The sequence below is a fragment of the Ailuropoda melanoleuca genome, chromosome 10, assembly GCF_002007445.2.
Source record: "Ailuropoda melanoleuca isolate Jingjing chromosome 10, ASM200744v2, whole genome shotgun sequence".
Classification (NCBI taxonomy): Eukaryota; Metazoa; Chordata; class Mammalia; order Carnivora; family Ursidae; genus Ailuropoda; species Ailuropoda melanoleuca.
In genome coordinates, this window is record NC_048227.1 from 105,615,670 (window position 1) to 105,637,174 (window position 21,505).

Below are 21,505 nucleotides of genomic sequence, written 5' to 3' on the forward strand. Positions count from 1 at the left end.
CTGTCTCCCAGCAAGAACACTGTGGCAGGGAACTCTCCCAAGCAGCAGGGCTGCTGTTCTCCCGGGACCCATCACCAGGGGCCCGAAGCCACCAGCCAGCTGACAAGAAGTAGGGAGAGTACCTCAAGAATGTCCTTCTAGGCTGGGGCGCCTGGGTGGCACAGTGGTTAAGCGTCTGCCTTCGGCTCAGGGCGTGATCCCGGCGTTATGGGATCGAGCCCCACATCAGGCTCTTCCGCTATGAGCCTGCTTCTTCCTCTCCCACTCCNTCTTACGATTAGTTCTTTCCCAAAAATTAAATAGATTTTCCTGCAAGGTAGGGAGCTCTTGGTCTCTGGCAGGGCTCCAAAGACATTGATTGATGGCATTGTCAGGTCTGCTATTGAAAGGCCCCTGCCTGGGGCACCCCAATGCAAGATGGCCATGTGGCAGAGCCCAAGAGCCATCCCCAACGAGTCAGCCCTCCTGTCCCCGGGTAAAGACTTAGCTCGGAGAAATGCAGCCAAGTTAGGGACTATATTACAACTCTCAGCCTCTTTTGCATATGGTTGGGGTCTTGTGACAAGTTCTGGCCACTGGAGTGTGAACAGAGTGATGGCTGCCATTTCCACAGCATTGCAGTTAGGAAGCCAGTAGCTCCTCTTGGCCCTTTCTTCCCCCATCTGCTGTCTGGGTGGTGAAGACTCTGAGGTCCTGCTGAAAGGCACAACCACAGTGGGGAAGGAGACTGAGACCATGAAGGCTGCCCACAGACCAAGAGCACACACGCTGGACCAATACATAGGCTAGTATGGCGCCTGTGTAATGTGGGGATGAATTTGTTTTTTACAGCACCTGTCAGCACTCTAACATATCCACGAAGTTTTCTACCAAATGTAAAGTGTACTGATTCTGAGTAAATCTGGATTATTTCTGGAATTTATGCATTACATAGGAATTCCAGAAACTTCTTGTTTCAGACAATGATTTCCCTTAGGATGAGTGGTTATGAATCTGTTTTGCTTCAGCCCTAGTTAAGAGCCCCTGTCTTGAGCTGGTTTAGCTAAACCTTCTCCAACAGTTAAGTAGAAGGTGTAATTCAGCAGAAGAATAAGCTCCATTTTTCACTTGTGCTCCACGCTGTCATCTTCAGGGGGGCATAGAGTTCTTGAGCAGTGCTGGCAATAGTCAATCCTATATTATTTCTGCTGGTGAGAGTTTGAGGCCAAAGGCAGTAAAAGTGACCCTGGGTGGTGCTAAGATGGGCACTGCGCTATTGGACCCGAGTGAGGTACATTAACCAGGAGCCAGAAACCAGGACTTTACTCAAACAAAGACTCAGAATATTTGCCGCCTTAGTCTTGGCAAGGCACTCAAAGGCATGGTCTGTGAAACTGGATTTCTTCTGTGCACACATCATTCTTTTCCTTCCCCTTTAAAGGGTATTTAATTTCCATATAACTGTGAAGGCTGGAAGCATGCTTAGGACCAAAATAGCACCGATTGTGAAAGAGCGTAACCTTGGTTAAGCATTTACATCGTTATGCTGTGCTCTGTGGCCATTAAGTATTAATGTATTGAAGTTGTTTGGGTTGGAAATATGGGTCATCTTTTGGAGAGGAAGCCCCGAGGCAACAAGAGGTTAATCCTTTGTCAGCGGCCATGTCAATCTACGGCAAAACCAGGTTCAGAAGCCGACGTGTTTATTTCCCTTGGCTGTGCTCAGTTGGACACTGAGAATGTTATTACTAAAAGATCAAACCTTCATCTCAAGCCAAATTCCTACAGAGGGAGGGGAAGGGACGGACGGCCAGCTTGTTTTTCTGTTGTGTGCCTGGGCTAATCTATAAGCACACACAGACCCGTACTCAGAACGCTTCTGTGAGATTGTTGCGTTCCAAGCAGCCTGGGCACCCGTACATTGCTCTGAAAATACTGACCCAAACAGGGATTTTCTCCCCACTGCTAGGTATTATCGGGGGCTGTGACTCTCTTTGGTTCCCTGAATCTGCTAGGGAAGAATCTGCAGGCTCCAGAAATTGATGCTGTCTGTCAAGGACACAAAGAATTGGTATCTTTCTCTTGGGGAGCTTCTGTCACATTGGCAGGCAGAAGTATAACTCGTTTGGGGCCCTAATGGGTCAATATTGTCAATATGGCTTGGAGTTTACATTCAGCTTTTCTTTGACTGAAGAGATGAGTATAATGTATAATTAAAGCTTAGGAAATGGTGTCAGCACTTTTCCCTCAGAGAAAGTGTGAGTGGAGACAAGTGGCCTGAGGGGCTGAACCATGTGACCTCTGAGACCTTTCTGTGCAACTTTCTGTGACATTAGTGCCCCCACACTGGCCTCTGCTCCAACCGGAGGCACTGCTGATGCGGAGCGCGCTCAGCTCCCTCAGCTTACTGCTCCCCGCGTCCTGGACGGGCCCAGAGGTTCAGAGTTCCCAGCCCTGAGTGACCCCGTTGTGGCTAAATTATTGAGCCCGAAGTCACTCACTGCTCTGTGGGCATCACTTTGATCTGTCACTCAAAAACGCACCTCCACGTTCTGTGAGAGGGGCCCTCGAGGGCCCAGCAACCAGGCCCCACCACGGCGCTCGGTTGGCCTCCGTGGCCCTGGGCTGGGGGCCCCGTGCGAGGCTGCCAGGTCAAGGAGGAGCCCGGACTCCCCACAGGCACATCCCCCTCACTCCCTCACTCCATGTAAAGATGACACAGCTGTATGTGGACATGTGAACGTGTGACTAGAGCTGCAAGGCAGTTAATAATTCCTTCTCCCAGGGCTGGTGACCCTCAGAACGCGTGGACACACATGGCCCTGGCTCCCCCTAGTGGCCGGTGCGACCCCATCCAGAGCTGTACTACTCCCTCAGCGGGGAGTGTGCAGGAGATCCCTGACTCCCCTCTCTCCCCTGGTCTCTCTTCACATTCCTTCTATGCCCCGGTGCCCTTTATCCCAACAGCGCGGGCACCAGGGGGTTCTGGGCGCCCAGGTGCTTTGGACAAAGTGCCCTCGACTCCCGCCTCCAGACCTGCCCTGGTGTCTCGCTTTCCAGACTGTAGCTGAGACGTCTTGGCTGCACGGGATGCTGGAAAGCAGGCCCCTCGTGCCCCAGCATGGTACCTGTGCCCTCCCCAGACATCCTCGACGTCTTGGTTTGATTCTTACACGGATGTTGTGAAACTTGTTTCAACAAACAGTAGCCCCCATAGTCTCCCACAACGGTAAGAAACGCTGCCAACATCGATGAAACCAACCAAAATGAGAGTGACAGCAACCCCACCGCTGAACAAGGAGTATCTGGGCCCCCGAGCTACCTTGCTTCTGGGGAGAATGAAGAATGACTGCGTTTCACTTCTTCTCTTGAATTCTATTTCTCTTATCAAGGAAATGGGGATGTGCTTGCAGTCCTCAGACAGGAGCCATGGGACCTGCCCTGGGGGACGTGGACCGGGCACGGGAAGGCACGCTGGTGGAGTGTGAGTGCTGGGCGGTCTGTCCACACTCGCGTCTGGCCCCACTGCTTACGGGCCGCTCGGTGGACGGTCCCTCCGTGTCTCCACCTGCACAGTGAACCCCCTTGAGAGCCTCGACGAGGATCAACTGAGATGGTCCTCGGAGACCGATGAGGACACCTCAGCGGCTGTCATCAGAACCAGAAGGGCACCCCAGTTGTACACTCTGTGAGCTTCCACTCTGGCATGTGTATGCGTCAGCATTTTGCCAAAGCCAAACTAATTTCGTTTTAGAAATTTAAGAAAAAGGCAGTGCTCTCTCCTGAGACGTCCTCGACCAGTGCCAGCATGCCCGACATGTTCACGGCTGATGCAATGGTTGGAAATAAGCGTCTTTAGAGAATTGGATGCCTTCAGAGTGGAGTCATGGGATTTTCTTTATTTGTAGGCAGCTGGTTAAATTCTGACCTGAGTTATCTTGGGATGGCTTCTAAGTGGCCTGCGTAAGACGCGTTTCGGGCTCCAGCCCAGTTCCTACAGGACAGGTGTCCACCCGAGAATGTTGGCACCGGGCTTGGAAACTTGGGTAGGGAGACCAGGGCTCAGATCAATCAGCCCAAGGGCCCTAAAGATATCCCAGCCCCAGAAGGGCCACTGGCAGGGGTCTCAGGCATAAAAGCAAGGAAAACAACTATGAGTTGTGAAGCTGACAAAACAGACATTGATGGTTCTAAAGCATTTCTGTCTCCACCATCTCATAAAAGTAAATACATTGGCGGGGTTGCGGGGGGGTTATGCTTTCAGTAGAAACTGTGACCCTGAATTCAGTGCTACAGGGACATACCAAATCCATCTAGATAAGCCTCCTGAATCACAGGTCTTGCTGTGACAAAACGGTGGTGTTTCAGCCTCCCCGAGTCCCCAGCTCAGGCCGGCCAGTGCCCTGAGCTCTCCCTTTGCCTGTCCTGACCTCTTGTTTGCTCCTACCTGCTTTATCTCTGCAAGCTGAGAGTATGTATTTTTCCCATGGCATAAATAAACTCAACTTGTCTTTTTCAAGGTGACTAATTGTAAAGAGTAGCCGGACTTGGAGGAAATGGTTACTAAACTTATCTGCGGGGGAAATGGATCTTGTCCCTTTGATATGAGGTGCCATGGCCCTGTTTCCTGAAGTGGTCCTCATTATCATCCCTCGCCTTTTTTTTAAATGAGAAATTCCCTGAAAGGAATGAGGAATTTTCCAACGATGTCTTACTTTTCCTTACCTCTGTCTCTGGCATTGATATGGACTCAAATGTATTTCAAATAAAGCAAGTTTGTGGGCAGGACCGGCGAGCTCTGGAGTTTAGCTCAATGAAGTCTTCATTGATACTGAGCTTTGGGATGGAATGAAAGAAGGACCTCAACAGAGACTTCAGTGGGACCTCTGTCCCCGACCCATAACTGACCAAGATGAACGTGGCCTTGTCCCCGCTCCCCTTGCCCCTGAGTCTTCTTCCATTGGAGCGTCTTGACCCCAGCCGCGTGGAGGGGACCTTGGGAACTTGTCCTCTTGCGCGTCCCCATTTGGGAGGTGGCTGTCACCGGGGTGGACACTGGGTTTGTGCACGGCTGAGAGTGGTGCCTGACAGTTGTAGTATTCCTCAGGCACTTTTGTCTCCCAGATACGGGACCGTGGCAGCTGAAACACCTTATGAAAATAGCATTAAAATGTGTAATGTACCATAAATAAGCAGAAAGACACAGCCCGGAAGCTGTGCTAATCACCGCTTTGATGTAGGATGAATTACTGTATTTTTAAGGGCCTCATGTTTCTGACTGCTTGTTTTGACTCAACTGCCACTGCTTTCGTGAAGGCTTGGACCCGGTTCCCCACCTCTTCTCCCCTCCGTGGTGACAGCTGTCATCCCTTGACTCACAGGAAAACGATTTCTCCACCCTTCCCCTCCCTCCCAGCTCTCTCCTGGCAGGACTCCCTGTAAACCTGCACCTCTCCTCCCCTTCCCGGGGGTGGCAGAGGGCAAGGACGGCCGCCTGGCCCCCGTCCAGGCCCTCCAAGCCTCCTGTGTCATCTGCCAGCCGGCCGAGCACTGGGCAGCAACATCCTATTTTTAATCTCCGGTAACCTGGCGCTCTCTTACTTCATTGGCCGTGTCAGGAAACGGGGTTTCGGGGTTTCGGTTTGACGCTGTTCACAGGGAGCTGGGGAGAGTAATCCCCTCACGGAGGGGAGCTTGCAGGAGGGAAGCACCCCGGGCTCCAGTGAGTAGTCAGCGCAGCCCTGCTTTCCCTGCAGGCTGGCAGCTCACTTCGAAAAGGGGCCGGATCCCGAATTGCTACTAAGAAGTCTACGTTCTTAGACTTGGAAGAGCTCAATGCCTTCCTTGATCTGAGGATCATACGGATGACACAGGGCGCCGGGAAGGGCCGGAGGCTGTCTCTGCTTGGAAGCACCCAGTGGCCCCTTTCAGACACGACCACTGGCAGTCCCCATGCGAGGCCCACTGGGGATCTGGGCACAGTCCCTGCTCCGCGCCCGGCTCCGACGGCGCCCTCTTGTGGCCGGAAGGGCTGTGCACACACTTTTTGTCTTTTCCTTTCTTCTCTCTCTCTTTAAAGATTTTATTTATTTGAGAATGAGAGAAAGAGAGCACGAGCAGGGGGAGGGGCAGGGGAGAGAGAGAAGCAGGCTCCCCCTGAGCAGGGAGCCCACCAGGGGACTCGATCCCAGGACCTTTAGATCATGACCTGAGCCAAAGGCAGAAGCTTAAAACAGACTGAACCACCCAGGAGTCCCTCTCTCTTTCTTTTTGTAAGAGCAACATTATTCAGCATTTTCTCAATTTTTGTGAGCTCCTCCAATCCTTGGAGTGAAAAGTACTCGATGTTGTTTGAAGAAGAGTAAGGAGAGTTTCACCATCACCCTCGTGTGTGAAAGCCGTGGTCAGGCTCTGCTCGTCCCCTCAAACCCGGACACTGAACACATTTCCACAAAGGTCTCCTTGCCTTCAGGATTCTAACCCCTCATCCTTATTTTTCCACTTGTCTCAAAATTAAACTAAATTTCTTAAACCTGTTTTTTTGTTTTTTTTCTCCCTACTTTGTTCAGAGTGTTAAGCGGGGCTGTCTGGATAGAGTCCAAAGGCTGAGCCCTTCACAAACCACCACGTCCCGCCGGAGAGTGCGGACATCTGTACGAAGACCTGGCCTGCAGGGACTGATCAATGGGCGGGCACCCTCCCGCTTCCCTGTGCTGGCTTCTCTGGGGGGCCAGGCCCTGCTGCGGGTCTACGCCCCTCTCCTGGCCCACCAGGCCTCCCCATCTTCATCCACTCTCTGCCTTTACTCCTTGTGGACGCTTCTTCTTCTAAATCCCTCGGGGCTCCCATTTGTGCTATTGTGTACCTTGTATCTTCTTGTAAACAACTGCCAACTCCCTCCCCAAGGAGATCATCCCTGTGGGTTCGGGGCCCAGCTTTTACCTTTTTCCCTGCCTTTTCCCTCCTTGGTTAAGGAGTGTGCCATCAACACCAGCACTCCCAGCAAACAACTGTGGACTGTTCTCCAAGCTGGTCCTGTGCCTCAGTTTGCCTAATCCTCACTGTGACCTTGCAGAGTCCTTGTTAAACTACTTGTATTTCTACCATACAGCTGTGGGAAAGCTAGAGAGTCTGACCTTGCTCCTGGGTCTACGCGAGGAGGGTGGGGCTGGGGCCGTGACCCCGATCCCAGGTTATGTTGTCTCACTTAATCAGCCATGACCCTGCCATGTAAGTTCATTTTTGATGGTCCTCTGAACACCCATGATGATAAGAGGCTAAATTCTCCATTTTCAAATGTGACTATAATGAAATATTTGGAAAAGCAAAGTTTATTTTATTTTATTCTTTAAGATTGTATTTATTTATTTGAGAGAGAGTGCAAGCAAGGGGAAGGACAGAGGAAGGGGTAGAGAGAAAATCTCAAGCAGACTCCTTGCTGAGTGTGGAGCCCAACGCGGGGCTTGATCTCACCACCCTGAGACCATGGCCTGATCCAAAACCAGGAGTCAGACGCCACCCGAGTTTATTTTATCTTTAAATATTACATCTTATTAAATGTTGGAGAAGCTATATGACAAATGCAAATTAAGATCTCTGTCTCTCCTTCCGATATTCTCTCCTGGTAGATAAAGTATCGTTATGTACCAGTCAGGGTGCTGCGGCCTCTGAATGACAGAGAACCAACTAAACTGGGTTAAACAGGAAATCAATTGGTCACCCCCACTTGGAGGGTTTGGACAGATGTTTACTCCATCAATGGCTCCAGCTCCAAGAGCAAATACTTTTGGGTCTGCCTTCCTTCAAATAATGGTTTAATTCTCGAGCTAGTGATTCACTCTCTAGCTAAGATTTGATAGTTCTGAGACCCGTTTGGGGCAGGCAGTGTTCAGAGGAGGAGAACAGAGCTGCTCGTAGATGCTTTTCTAGAACAGCTGGAAAGAACTCTCCAGACTCCCCATTTGAGCTTGCCTTTGTCCCAACATTTCATCTTACGAATCCTGCAGTGGCTGGTCTGGTCCTAAGCCTGATCCTCTTCTGCCGCAGGGCTGAGCTCAGCACCGGGGGGAACATGTCCGGCAGCAGGAGACATCCCTGAGGACCACTGGGATTCCACAGGAAGCAGGAGGAGAGGACACCATCCCCCAGTGAGAATCCTGGCGTGGCGCGTGGTAGACCTTTTGTTTTGGTTCTTCACTTGTGGGGATGAATTTACACTGGGATGACGTGTGCACATTTTATTAATCAGTATGTCACATCAGTGGGATGACTGGAGTGGGGAAGTGAGTCTGAAGCCATGGCAGAAAGCCCAGCTTACATCAACTGCCCTCTGTGTTTTTCGGACTCCCGGCTGTATTTTTAGTGCTCTGCCTTCGTCATTAATTCACCATGTGCTTACAGAGCACTCAGCCTGCGTCTGGCCCCGCTCCAGGGGCTGGAGACACAGTGGTGAGCCAGGCTGCCGAGGTTCCTGCTCTCCTGGCGCTCATATCTTAGAGAGGGGAAAGGTCAGTAAACAGATTAACAAAAGGGATCACTTTGACTAATGGGAAGTGCCATGTGGAAAACCAAACGGAATGATGTAAAATGGGGGAACCGAGGGGCAAAGGAAGAATGGGCTGCATCATTTGCAAGACTTGGTATTAAATATATATATGGGCCGTGTTCAGAAAGTATGAGAATTTTCAGGACAGTCACCACAGAGCATTAAGCCATGCATAGAGCCCTTCTAAGTGTGACACCCGGGCATCAGCACGGGTCCCCTGCCTGTGATGCTGGCCCTGTGCAGGGGACGGCTTTGGTTACAGTGGTCAGGGAAGGCTTCCCGGAGGAGACACATTTGAACTGGACTCCAAGGCGATCTGAATTCTAGCAAAGACCCTGATGGGATAAGCAGTCTGGCTTGTCATAGATACGACAGGAAGAGAGGTAAAAGGGCAGAAATACGATATAAGTACATCAGATGGTGTGGACAACCCTCAGAGGGTCATGGCTGAAGCTGGCGTGGATTTCATTCTCGGCCAACGGAAGGTTTTAAAAAGAGGCAAGTTGTGATTGGGTCTGTGCTCCGAGAAATTCACTCTGGTTTCCGGGTCAGAAGACGAGAGATCAGTTAAGAGACTATCCCAGTTGCCCAGGGAAAAAACGATCCACACTGAAGTGAGCACAACCAAGAATCTTTGTGTAGACTGCCAGATCAACGTCTATGTCCGTGGGACCATACGTATTCTGTTTATTCAAACAGACGATACCATCCGGTGCAAACGGGGAGCCCGAAGCCACCAGCCAGCTGACAAGAAGTAGGGAGAGTACCTCAAGAATGTCCTTCTAGGAACAGCTTTCAGAAGAAGATGCACTGAGCCTTTCTCCTATCATTCCATTGTACTCCCTTCTGCTCACCTGATGAAAGGTTTTCATTTCTGAGCTAATCATTTTAAGAAGGCCAAGAATAGCATGCGAATATCCCAAGAAAGATGACCGGTATAATAAGTGGAATGAAAATCAATGAGCAGGGGATGCTTAGGAAATTAATCACTTACAGGAAACACTGTAGACCTTCCATTTTATGGTGGTCTGTCAAGTGGCAGATAAAGTAGACTTATTCTGTATGAGTCTAGAAAGGGTAGGACGAAGATCAACAGATGGAAATTGCATGACAAAATACCATCACTCGATAGAAGGACTTACTTACGATTAGTTCTTTCCCAAAAATTAAATAGATTTTCCTGCAAGGTAGGGAGCTTTTGGTCTCTGGCAGGGCTCCAAAGACATTGATTGATGGCATTGTCAGGTCTGCTATTGAAAGGCCCCTGCCTGGGGCACCCCAATGCAAGATGGCCATGTGGCAGAGCCCAAGAGCCATCCCCAACGAGTCAGCCCTCCTGTCCCCGGGTAAAGACTTAGCTCGGAGAAATGCAGCCAAGTTAGGGACTATATTACAACTCTCAGCCTCTTTTGCATACGGTTGGGGTCTTGTGACAAGTTCTGGCCACTGGAGTGTGAACAGAGTGATGACTGCCATTTCCACAGCATTGCAGTTAGGAAGCCAGTAGCTCCTCTTGGCCCTTTCTTCCCCCATCTGCTGTCTGGGTGGTGAAGACTCTGAGGTCCTGCTGAAAGGCACAACCACAGTGGGGAAGGAGACTGAGACCATGAAGGCTGCCCACAGACCAAGAGCACACACGCTGGACCAATACATAGGCTAGTATGGCGCCTGTGTAATGTGGGGATGAATTTGTTTTTTACAGCACCTGTCAGCACTCTAACATATCCACGAAGTTTTCTACCAAATGTAAAGTGTACTGATTCTGAGTAAATCTGGATTATTTCTGGAATTTATGCATTACATAGGAATTCCAGAAACTTCTTGTTTCAGACAATGATTTCCCTTAGGATGAGTGGTTATGAATCTGTTTTGCTTCAGCCCTAGTTAAGAGCCCCTGTCTTGAGCTGGTTTAGCTAAACCTTCTCCAACAGTTAAGTAGAAGGTGTAATTCAGCAGAAGAATAAGCTCCATTTTTCACTTGTGCTCCACGCTGTCATCTTCAGGGGGGCATAGAGTTCTTGAGCAGTGCTGGCAATAGTCAATCCTATATTATTTCTGCTGGTGAGAGTTTGAGGCCAAAGGCAGTAAAAGTGACCCTGGGTGGTGCTAAGATGGGCACTGCGCTATTGGACCCGAGTGAGGTACATTAACCAGGAGCCAGAAACCAGGACTTTACTCAAACAAAGACTCAGAATATTTGCCGCCTTAGTCTTGGCAAGGCACTCAAAGGCATGGTCTGTGAAACTGGATTTCTTCTGTGCACACATCATTCTTTTCCTTCCCCTTTAAAGGGTATTTAATTTCCATATAACTGTGAAGGCTGGAAGCATGCTTAGGACCAAAATAGCACCGATTGTGAAAGAGCGTAACCTTGGTTAAGCATTCACATCGTTATGCTGTGCTCTGTGGCCATTAAGTATTAATGTATTGAAGTTGTTTGGGTTGGAAATATGGGTCATCTTTTGGAGAGGAAGCCCCGAGGCAACAAGAGGTTAATCCTTTGTCAGCGGCCATGTCAATCTACGGCAAAACCAGGTTCAGAAGCCGACGTGTTTATTTCCCTTGGCTGTGCTCAGTTGGACACTGAGAATGTTATTACTAAAAGATCAAACCTTCATCTCAAGCCAAATTCCTACAGAGGGAGGGGAAGGGACGGACGGCCAGCTTGTTTTTCTGTTGTGTGCCTGGGCTAATCTATAAGCACACACAGACCCGTACTCAGAACGCTTCTGTGAGATTGTTGCGTTCCAAGCAGCCTGGGCACCCGTACATTGCTCTGAAAATACTGACCCAAACAGGGATTTTCTCCCCACTGCTAGGTATTATCGGGGGCTGTGACTCTCTTTGGTCCCCTGAATCTGCTAGGGAAGAATCTGCAGGCTCCAGAAATTGATGCTGTCTGTCAAGGACACAAAGAATTGGTGTCTTTCTCTTGGGGGGCTTCTGTCACATTGGCAGGCAGAAGTATAACTCGTTTGGGGCCCTAATGGGTCAATATTGTCAATATGGCTTGGAGTTTACATTCAGCTTTTCTTTGACTGAAGAGATGAGTATAATGTATAATTAAAGCTTAGGAAATGGTGTCAGCACTTTTCCCTCAGAGAAAGTGTGAGTGGAGACAAGTGGCCTGAGGGGCTGAACCATGTGACCTCTGAGACCTTTCTGTGCAACTTTCTGTGACATTAGTGCCCCCACACTGGCCTCTGCTCCAACCGGAGGCACTGCTGATGCGGAGCGCGCTCAGCTCCCTCAGCTTACTGCTCCCCGCGTCCTGGACGGGCCCAGAGGTTCAGAGTTCCCAGCCCTGAGTGACCCCGTTGTGGCTAAATTATTGAGCCCGAAGTCACTCACTGCTCTGTGGGCATCACTTTGATCTGTCACTCAAAAACGCACCTCCATTCTGTGAGAGGGGCCCTCGAGGGCCCAGCAACCAGGCCCCACCACGGCGCTCGGTTGGCCTCCGTGGCCCTGGGCTGGGGGCCCCGTGCGAGGCTGCCAGGTCAAGGAGGAGCCCGGACTCCCCACAGGCACATCCCCCTCACTCCCTCACTCCATGTAAAGATGACACAGCTGTATGTGGACATGTGAACGTGTGACTAGAGCTGCAAGGCAGTTAATAATTCCTTCTCCCAGGGCTGGTGACCCTCAGAACGCGTGGACACACATGGCCCTGGCTCCCCCTAGTGGCCGGTGCGACCCCATCCAGAGCTGTACTACTCCCTCAGCGGGGAGTGTGCAGGAGATCCCTGACTCCCCTCTCTCCCCTGGTCTCTCTTCACATTCCTTCTATGCCCCGGTGCCCTTTATCCCAACAGCGCGGGCACCAGGGGGTTCTGGGCGCCCAGGTGCTTTGGACAAAGTGCCCTCGACTCCCGCCTCCAGACCTGCCCTGGTGTCTCGCTTNGGGGCCCAGGATGGAGCCTTCTATGCCCCGGTGCCCTTTATCCCAACAGCGCGGGCACCAGGGGATTCTGGGCGCCCAGGTGCTTTGGACAAAGTGCCCTCGACTCCCGCCTCCAGACCTGCCCTGGTGTCTCGCTTTCCAGACTGTAGCTGAGACGTCTTGGCTGCACGGGATGCTGGAAAGCAGGCCCCTCGTGCCCCAGCATGGTACCTGTGCCCTCCCCAGACATCCTCGACGTCTTGGTTTGATTCTTACACGGATGTTGTGAAACTTGTTTCAACAAACAGTAGCCCCCATAGTCTCCCACAACGGTAAGAAACGCTGCCAACATCGATGAAACCAACCAAAATGAGAGTGACAGCAACCCCACCGCTGAACAAGGAGTATCTGGGCCCCCGAGCTACCTTGCTTCTGGGGAGAATGAAGAATAACTGCGTTTCACTTCTTCTCTTGAATTCTATTTCTCTTATCAAGGAAATGGGGATGTGCTTGCAGTCCTCAGACAGGAGCCATGGGACCTGCCCTGGGGGACGTGGACCGGGCACGGGAAGGCACGCTGGTGGAGTGTGAGTGCTGGGCGGTCTGTCCACACTCGCGTCTGGCCCCACTGCTTACGGGCCGCTCGGTGGACGGTCCCTCCGTGTCTCCACCTGCACAGTGAACCCCCTTGAGAGCCTCGACGAGGATCAACTGAGATGGTCCTCGGAGACCGATGAGGACACCTCAGCGGCTGTCATCAGAACCAGAAGGGCACCCCAGTTGTACACTCTGTGAGCTTCCACTCTGGCATGTGTATGCGTCAGCATTTTGCCAAAGCCAAACTAATTTCGTTTTAGAAATTTAAGAAAAAGGCAGTGCTCTCTCCTGAGACGTCCTCGACCAGTGCCAGCATGCACGACATGTTCACGGCTGATGCAATGGTTGGAAATAAGCGTCTTTAGAGAATTGGATGCCTTCAGAGTGGAGTCATGGGATTTTCTTTATTTGTAGGCAGCTGGTTAAATTCTGACCTGAGTTATCTTGGGATGGCTTCTAAGTGGCCTGCGTAAGACGCGTTTCGGGCTCCAGCCCAGTTCCTACAGGACAGGTGTCCACCCGAGAATGTTGGCACCGGGCTTGGAAACTTGGGTAGGGAGACCAGGGCTCAGATCAATCAGCCCAAGGGCCCTAAAGATATCCCAGCCCCAGAAGGGCCACTGGCAGGGGTCTCAGGCATAAAAGCAAGGAAAACAACTATGAGTTGTGAAGCTGACAAAACAGACATTGATGGTTCTAAAGCATTTCTGTCTCCACCATCTCATAAAAGTAAATACATTGGCGGGGTTGCGGGGGGGTTATGCTTTCAGTAGAAACTGTGACCCTGAATTCAGTGCTACAGGGACATACCAAATCCATCTAGATAAGCCTCCTGAATCACAGGTCTTGCTGTGACAAAACGGTGGTGTTTCAGCCTCCCCGAGTCCCCAGCTCAGGCCGGCCAGTGCCCTGAGTTCTCCCTTTGCCTGTCCTGACCTCTTGTTTGCTCCTACCTGCTTTATCTCTGCAAGCTGAGAGTATGTATTTTTCCCATGGCATAAATAAACTCAACTTGTCTTTTTCAAGGTGACTAATTGTAAAGAGTAGCCGGACTTGGAGGAAATGGTTACTAAACTTATCTGCGGGGGAAATGGATCTTGTCCCTTTGATATGAGGTGCCATGGCCCTGTTTCCTGAAGTGGTCCTCATTATCATCCCTCGCCTTTTTTTTAAATGAGAAATTCCCTGAAAGGAATGAGGAATTTTCCAACGATGTCTTACTTTTCCTTACCTCTGTCTCTGGCATTGATATGGACTCAAATGTATTTCAAATAAAGCAAGTTTGTGGGCAGGACCGGCGAGCTCTGGAGTTTAGCTCAATGAAGTCTTCATTGATACTGAGCTTTGGGATGGAATGAAAGAAGGACCTCAACAGAGACTTCAGTGGGACCTCTGTCCCCGACCCATAACTGACCAAGATGAACGTGGCCTTGTCCCCGCTCCCCTTGCCCCTGAGTCTTCTTCCATTGGAGCGTCTTGACCCCAGCCGCGTGGAGGGGACCTTGGGAACTTGTCCTCTTGCGCGTCCCCATTTGGGAGGTGGCTGTCACCGGGGTGGACACTGGGTTTGTGCACGGCTGAGAGTGGTGCCTGACAGTTGTAGTATTCCTCAGGCACTTTTGTCTCCCAGATACGGGACTGTGGCAGCTGAAACACCTTATGAAAATAGCATTAAAATGTGTAATGTTCCATAAATAAGCAGAAAGACACCGCCCGGAAGCTGTGCTAATCACCGCTTTGATGTAGGATGAATTACTGTATTTTTAAGGGCCTCATGTTTCTGACTGCTTGTTTTGACTCAACTGCCACTGCTTTCGTGAAGGCTTGGACCCGGTTCCCCACCTCTTCTCCCCTCCGTGGTGACAGCTGTCATCCCTTGACTCACAGGAAAACGATTTCTCCACCCTTCCCCTCCCTCCCAGCTCTCTCCTGGCAGGACTCCCTGTAAACCTGCACCTCTCCTCCCCTTCCCGGGGGTGGCAGAGGGCAAGGACGGCCGCCTGGCCCCCGTCCAGGCCCTCCAAGCCTCCTGTGTCATCTGCCAGCCGGCCGAGCACTGGGCAGCAACATCCTATTTTTAATCTCCGGTAACCTGGCGCTCTCTTACTTCATTGGCCGTGTCAGGAAACGGGGTTTCGGGGTTTCGGTTTGACGCTGTTCACAGGGAGCTGGGGAGAGTAATCCCCTCACGGAGGGGAGCTTGCAGGAGGGAAGCACCCCGGGCTCCAGTGAGTAGTCAGCGCAGCCCTGCTTTCCCTGCAGGCTGGCAGCTCACTTCGAAAAGGGGCCGGATCCCGAATTGCTACTAAGAAGTCTACGTTCTTAGACTTGGAAGAGCTCAATGCCTTCCTTGATCTGAGGATCATACGGATGACACAGGGCGCCGGGAAGGGCCGGAGGCTGTTCTCTGCTTGGAAGCACCCAGTGGCCCCTTTCAGACACGACCACTGGCAGTCCCCATGCGAGGCCCACTGGGGATCTGGGCACAGTCCCTGCTCCGCGCCCGGCTCCGACGGCGCCCTCTTGTGGCCGGAAGGGCTGTGCACACACTTTTTGTCTTTTCCTTTCTTCTCTCTCTCTTTAAAGATTTTATTTATTTGAGAATGAGAGAAAGAGAGCACGAGCAGGGGGAGGGGCAGGGGAGAGAGAGAAGCAGGCTCCCCCTGAGCAGGGAGCCCACCGGGGGACTCGATCCCAGGACCTTTAGATCATGACCTGAGCCAAAGGCAGAAGCTTAAAACAGACTGAACCACCCAGGAGTCCCTCTCTCTTTCTTTTTGTAAGAGCAACATTATTCAGCATTTTCTCAATTTTTGTGAGCTCCTCCAATCCTTGGAGTGAAAAGTACTCGATGTTGTTTGAAGAAGAGTAAGGAGAGTTTCACCATCACCCTCGTGTGTGAAAGCCGTGGTCAGGCTCTGCTCGTCCCCTCAAACCCGGACACTGAACACATTTCCACAAAGGTCTCCTTGCCTTCAGGATTCTAACCCCTCATCCTTATTTTTCCACTTGTCTCAAAATTAAACTAAATTTCTTAAACCTGTTTTTTTGTTTTTTTTCTCCCTACTTTGTTCAGAGTGTTAAGCGGGGCTGTCTGGATAGAGTCCAAAGGCTGAGCCCTTCACAAACCACCACGTCCCGCCGGAGAGTGCGGACATCTGTGCGAAGACCTGGCCTGCAGGGACTGATCAATGGGCGGGCACCCTCCCGCTTCCCTGTGCTGGCTTCTCTGGGGGGCCAGGCCCTGCTGTGGGTCTATGCCCCTCTCCTGGCCCACCAGGCCTCCCCATCTTCATCCACTCTCTGCCTTTACTCCTTGTGGACGCTTCTTCTTCTAAATCCCTCGGGGCTCCCATTTGTGCTATTGTGTACCTTGTATCTTCTTGTAAACAACTGCCAACTCCCTCCCCAAGGAGATCATCCCTGTGGGTTCGGGGCCCAGCTTTTACCTTTTTCCCTGCCTTTTCCCTCCTTGGTTAAGGAGTGTGCCATCAACACCAGCACTCCCAGCAAACAACTGTGGACTGTTCTCCAAGCTGGTCCTGTGCCTCAGTTTGCCTAATCCTCACTGTGACCTTGCAGAGTCCTTGTTAAACTACTTGTATTTCTACCATACAGCTGTGGGAAAGCTAGAGAGTCTGACCTTGCTCCTGGGTCTACGCGAGGAGGGTGGGGCTGGGGCCGTGACCCCGATCCCAGGTTATGTTGTCTCACTTAATCAGCCATGACCCTGCCATGTAAGTTCATTTTTGATGGTCCTCTGAACACCCATGATGATAAGAGGCTAAATTCTCCATTTTCAAATGTGACTATAATGAAATATTTGGAAAAGCAAAGTTTATTTTATTTTATTCTTTAAGATTGTATTTATTTATTTGAGAGAGAGTGCAAGCAAGGGGAAGGACAGAGGAAGGGGTAGAGAGAAAATCTCAAGCAGACTCCTTGCTGAGTGTGGAGCCCAACGCGGGGCTTGATCTCACCACCCTGAGACCATGGCCTGATCCAAAACCAGGAGTCAGACGCCACCCGAGTTTATTTTATCTTTAAATATTACATCTTATTAAATGTTGGAGAAGCTATATGACAAATGCAAATTAAGATCTCTGTCTCTCCTTCCGATATTCTCTCCTGGTAGATAAAGTATCGTTATGTACCAGTCAGGGTGCTGCGGCCTCTGAATGACAGAGAACCAACTAAACTGGGTTAAACAGGAAATCAATTGGTCACCCCCACTTGGAGGGTTTGGACAGATGTTTACTCCATCAATGGCTCCAGCTCCAAGAGCAAATACTTTTGGGTCTGCCTTCCTTCAAATAATGGTTTAATTCTCGAGCTAGTGATTCACTCTCTAGCTAAGATTTGATAGTTCTGAGACCCGTTTGGGGCAGGCAGTGTTCAGAGGAGGAGAACAGAGCTGCTCGTAGATGCTTTTCTAGAACAGCTGGAAAGAACTCTCCAGACTCCCCATTTGAGCTTGCCTTTGTCCCAACATTTCATCTTACGAATCCTGCAGTGGCTGGTCTGGTCCTAAGCCTGATCCTCTTCTGCCGCAGGGCTGAGCTCAGCACCGGGGGGAACATGTCCGGCAGCAGGAGACATCCCTGAGGACCACTGGGATTCCACAGGAAGCAGGAGGAGAGGACACCATCCCCCAGTGAGAATCCTGGCGTGGCGCGTGGTAGACCTTTTGTTTTGGTTCTTCACTTGTGGGGATGAATTTACACTGGGATGACGTGTGCACATTTTATTAATCAGTATGTCACATCAGTGGGATGACTGGAGTGGGGAAGTGAGTCTGAAGCCATGGCAGAAAGCCCAGCTTACATCAACTGCCCTCTGTGTTTTTCGGACTCCCGGCTGTATTTTTAGTGCTCTGCCTTCGTCATTAATTCACCATGTGCTTACAGAGCACTCAGCCTGCGTCTGGCCCCGCTCCAGGGGCTGGAGACACAGTGGTGAGCCAGGCTGCCGAGGTTCCTGCTCCCCTGGCGCTCATATCTTAGAGAGGGGAAAGGTCAGTAAACAGATTAACAAAAGGGATCACTTTGACTAATGGGAAGTGCCATGTGGAAAACCAAACGGAATGATGTAAAATGGGGGAACCGAGGGGCAAAGGAAGAATGGGCTGCATCATTTGCAAGACTTGGTATTAAATATATATATGGGCCGTGTTCAGAAAGTATGAGAATTTTCAGGACAGTCACCACAGAGCATTAAGCCATGCATAGAGCCCTTCTAAGTGTGACACCCGGGCATCAGCACGGGTCCCCTGCCTGTGATGCTGGCCCTGTGCAGGGGACGGCTTTGGTTACAGTGGTCAGGGAAGGCTTCCCGGAGGAGACACATTTGAACTGGACTCCAAGGCGATCTGAATTCTAGCAAAGACCCTGATGGGATAAGCAGTCTGGCTTGTCATAGATACGACAGGAAGAGAGGTAAAAGGGCAGAAATACGATATAAGTACATCAGATGGTGTGGACAACCCTCAGAGGGTCATGGCTGAAGCTGGCGTGGATTTCATTCTCGGCCAACGGAAGGTTTTAAAAAGAGGCAAGTTGTGATTGGGTCTGTGCTCCGAGAAATTCACTCTGGTTTCCGGGTCAGAAGACGAGAGATCAGTTAAGAGACTATCCCAGTTGCCCAGGGAAAAAACGATCCACACTGAAGTGAGCACAACCAAGAATCTTTGTGTAGACTGCCAGATCAACGTCTATGTCCGTGGGACCATACGTATTCTGTTTATTCAAACAGACGATACCATCCGGTGCAAACGGGCTCTGCGTCCCTGCCCCATTCCTTACACTAAGCTTAGGTGTTTACAGTCTGTGGACTACAATGTTACAGAGCTACGCTGACTGTTTGCTACTATTTCTGTATCACGAGGACTCAATGCTCTTGAGGTGTGTCCCCTCTTCCTCCCCCAGTCTGATGCTGGGTGGGCTTTAGTGCAAGTTCAATCCCCGGCCACCTGTCCCGATGTGCTCTGGGCCAGCGTGCTCCCTCCCGCGTGCTCTGACTACTCCTGGCCCACTGCGAGGCGCTTTGCCAGTCCTTCTCCCCAGGGCCACCTCTCTGGACTTTCTGCTCTCGCTCCCTGATGCTGCCCCCCGCAGTCCCAGCTACTGCCCTGTGTTCCCTTCCCGGCCACAGCGGGAGTTCCAGGACGCCAGGGACCTGATGTCTGTTTGGTGTCTGCAGAAGCTGCTCACGCCCGGGCCCTCCGCAAACTTTACTGGACAAAAGGAACAAAAGAGTAGCAGTAAGTAGCAGGGAGGGGTGTGGGTGTTCCGACGCCCTCGTCCCAGGTTCCGATCCAGGCTCTGCAGCTAACTCTGTTTGGCTGCGATCTCTAAGCCTCAGTGTCTCTGTTTGTGAGGTGGGGGGCGGGGGGACGGTGGAGGCGGTTACTCGGCACTAGTTTGCCAGGGCTGCCATAACAAGGTAGCCCGGACTGCGGGCCTGAACACCGGGCTTCACTCCGCGGGGCTCCGGAGGCTGGAAGTGCGAGATCCGGATATGGGCGCGGTGGGTTTCCTCGGAGGCCTCTCTCCTCGGCGTCTTCTCCCTGTGCCTGCCTGCATCCCGACTGCTTCTTCTTATGAGGACACCAGTCAGATTGGATTAGGACCCTTCCCCAAGATCTCATTTAACCGGAATCATGTCTTTAAAGACCCTGTCTTCATGGGGGGTCGGGGGGGGCTAGGCCTTACACATGGAGCTGAGGGGCCCCCATTGAGCTCATGCCCCCCCCAACAGAGTTACTGAGCGTGTGACCTGTGGCAAGTCACACCAGCCTCTCTTCCCCTCTCTGTGCAAGGCACGAACTTAAAAAGACACCTGAGTGCACAAGCCAAGACCAGCTTTCTCTCTGACATTCAAGCTACGTGTCAGTGGCAGAGGAATAAGGTAGAGGGGTCCGAACTGGCTCCTGCTGAAAATGTGGTCCATGTACCTCCAGCAACAACCCGCCGTCTACACCACTGTTTCCCACAGCCCTTAATCCCATGCTGACTTTGTGTGGTCAACCATTTCATGTGGATATATCTTGTCCCCTTAAATGATGCGTTTTTGCCAGGGGGGACACGTCTTCTCCTTGTGTGGATCTCTCCAGCTGGTCTTCTGTGGGGGACAGCGTTCCTGGTCACCTGTCGAATGAGGTGGGATGAAGCTCACCGCCCAGCGCTGCATCTGTCCCTCTGCACTAGTGGCATGTGGGGAGGGGGGGAAGGGGCAAAGGGGGGAGTGTGAACACCAGATTCCGTTTGCCCCTGCCTCCCTTGGAAGTCACAGAGGAGCACCTGCGGCTTCTGGAACCAGACGGAGCTGAGTCACTCAAACCCTGTCTGCCCAGAGTGGCCATGACTCCGGCCAAGTGACACCGCTTCTCCAAAGCTCCGTGGTCTCCTCTTTCAACCCGAAATCCCCCCACCTCTTCTTCAGTGTTTATCGGTAGTTTCAGACACTGTTACACAGATTACCTGAGACAACAAGTGGCAGTTGGGGGTGCAAACAACCACTGGGTGTCCCCCCCCAACACTTTTCCCACCCACACTACAGGCCCCTCGGGAGCTCTGGCTTCCCCACTTCGTCCCGTGTTTGGCATCTACCACGACATAATACATTCACATGCATTAAATACGTCATGTAATTCCTACCCGCTATTACTCCGTCTTCAGATTCAAATTTAGCCTCTCTACAGGGAATTTGAAGTTGGAGGCCTTTCTTAGAAATGGAGATTCTTTAGGCAGCGAAGGCTACTGAGCCCCAGTGCACCAAGCAATGGAGAACCCCAAACAAACAAACAAACAAAAAAAAGCAATCCTTGGCTTCATGGAGCTTAGACTGTGGGAGAGAGGCCGTCAACAAGCAGAAGACCAAATGATGTTCAGTGCTGGGCAGGGGGATGAGGTGGCGGGATGGGGAGGGGCAGGTCTCTGGGGGCCTCCCCGAGGTGACTGCTAGCAGAGACAGGAGGCAGTGGAGGGGGAGGCTTCCAGGGTATTTCAGGGCCAAGCCTCCCAGCAGCCGGAACAGGGGCCAGGCCAGAGGTGGGAACAAGCAGAACGTCCCTCAGATGTGCAGGAGAGCACGTGGCTGCAGCTCCGGGGAGGGCCATGGAGGTGGACTGGAGCGGACACACTCCGGAGGGCTCTGCCACCATGAGTGAGCACAGAAGGAACTGGAATGACCAGAGCCCACAGTGACCCCCTGGCTTCTCCCTGGGAGGACAGGCTGCAGGAGGCAGGTGCGGGAGGAGGGGGCTCGGAGAGGCTGTGGAAGTGTTCCCTGCAGGGTGGAGGCCGAGGGAGGGAGGGACGAGATCTCCAGCTGCCCAGCTGCAGGCTGTCCCCGTGGGAGAAAGCCTGTTGGAACCCACTTTGCTTCAGCTTGGAGAGCTGAGTTTCGTGTCACACGCCCAATCACCGCAAGGCGCTCCCCCACGGTGACCCGGTGCAGCTGTTCCTGCAGGACAGCGAGGACCCCGTGTCTCTTCCTGAAGA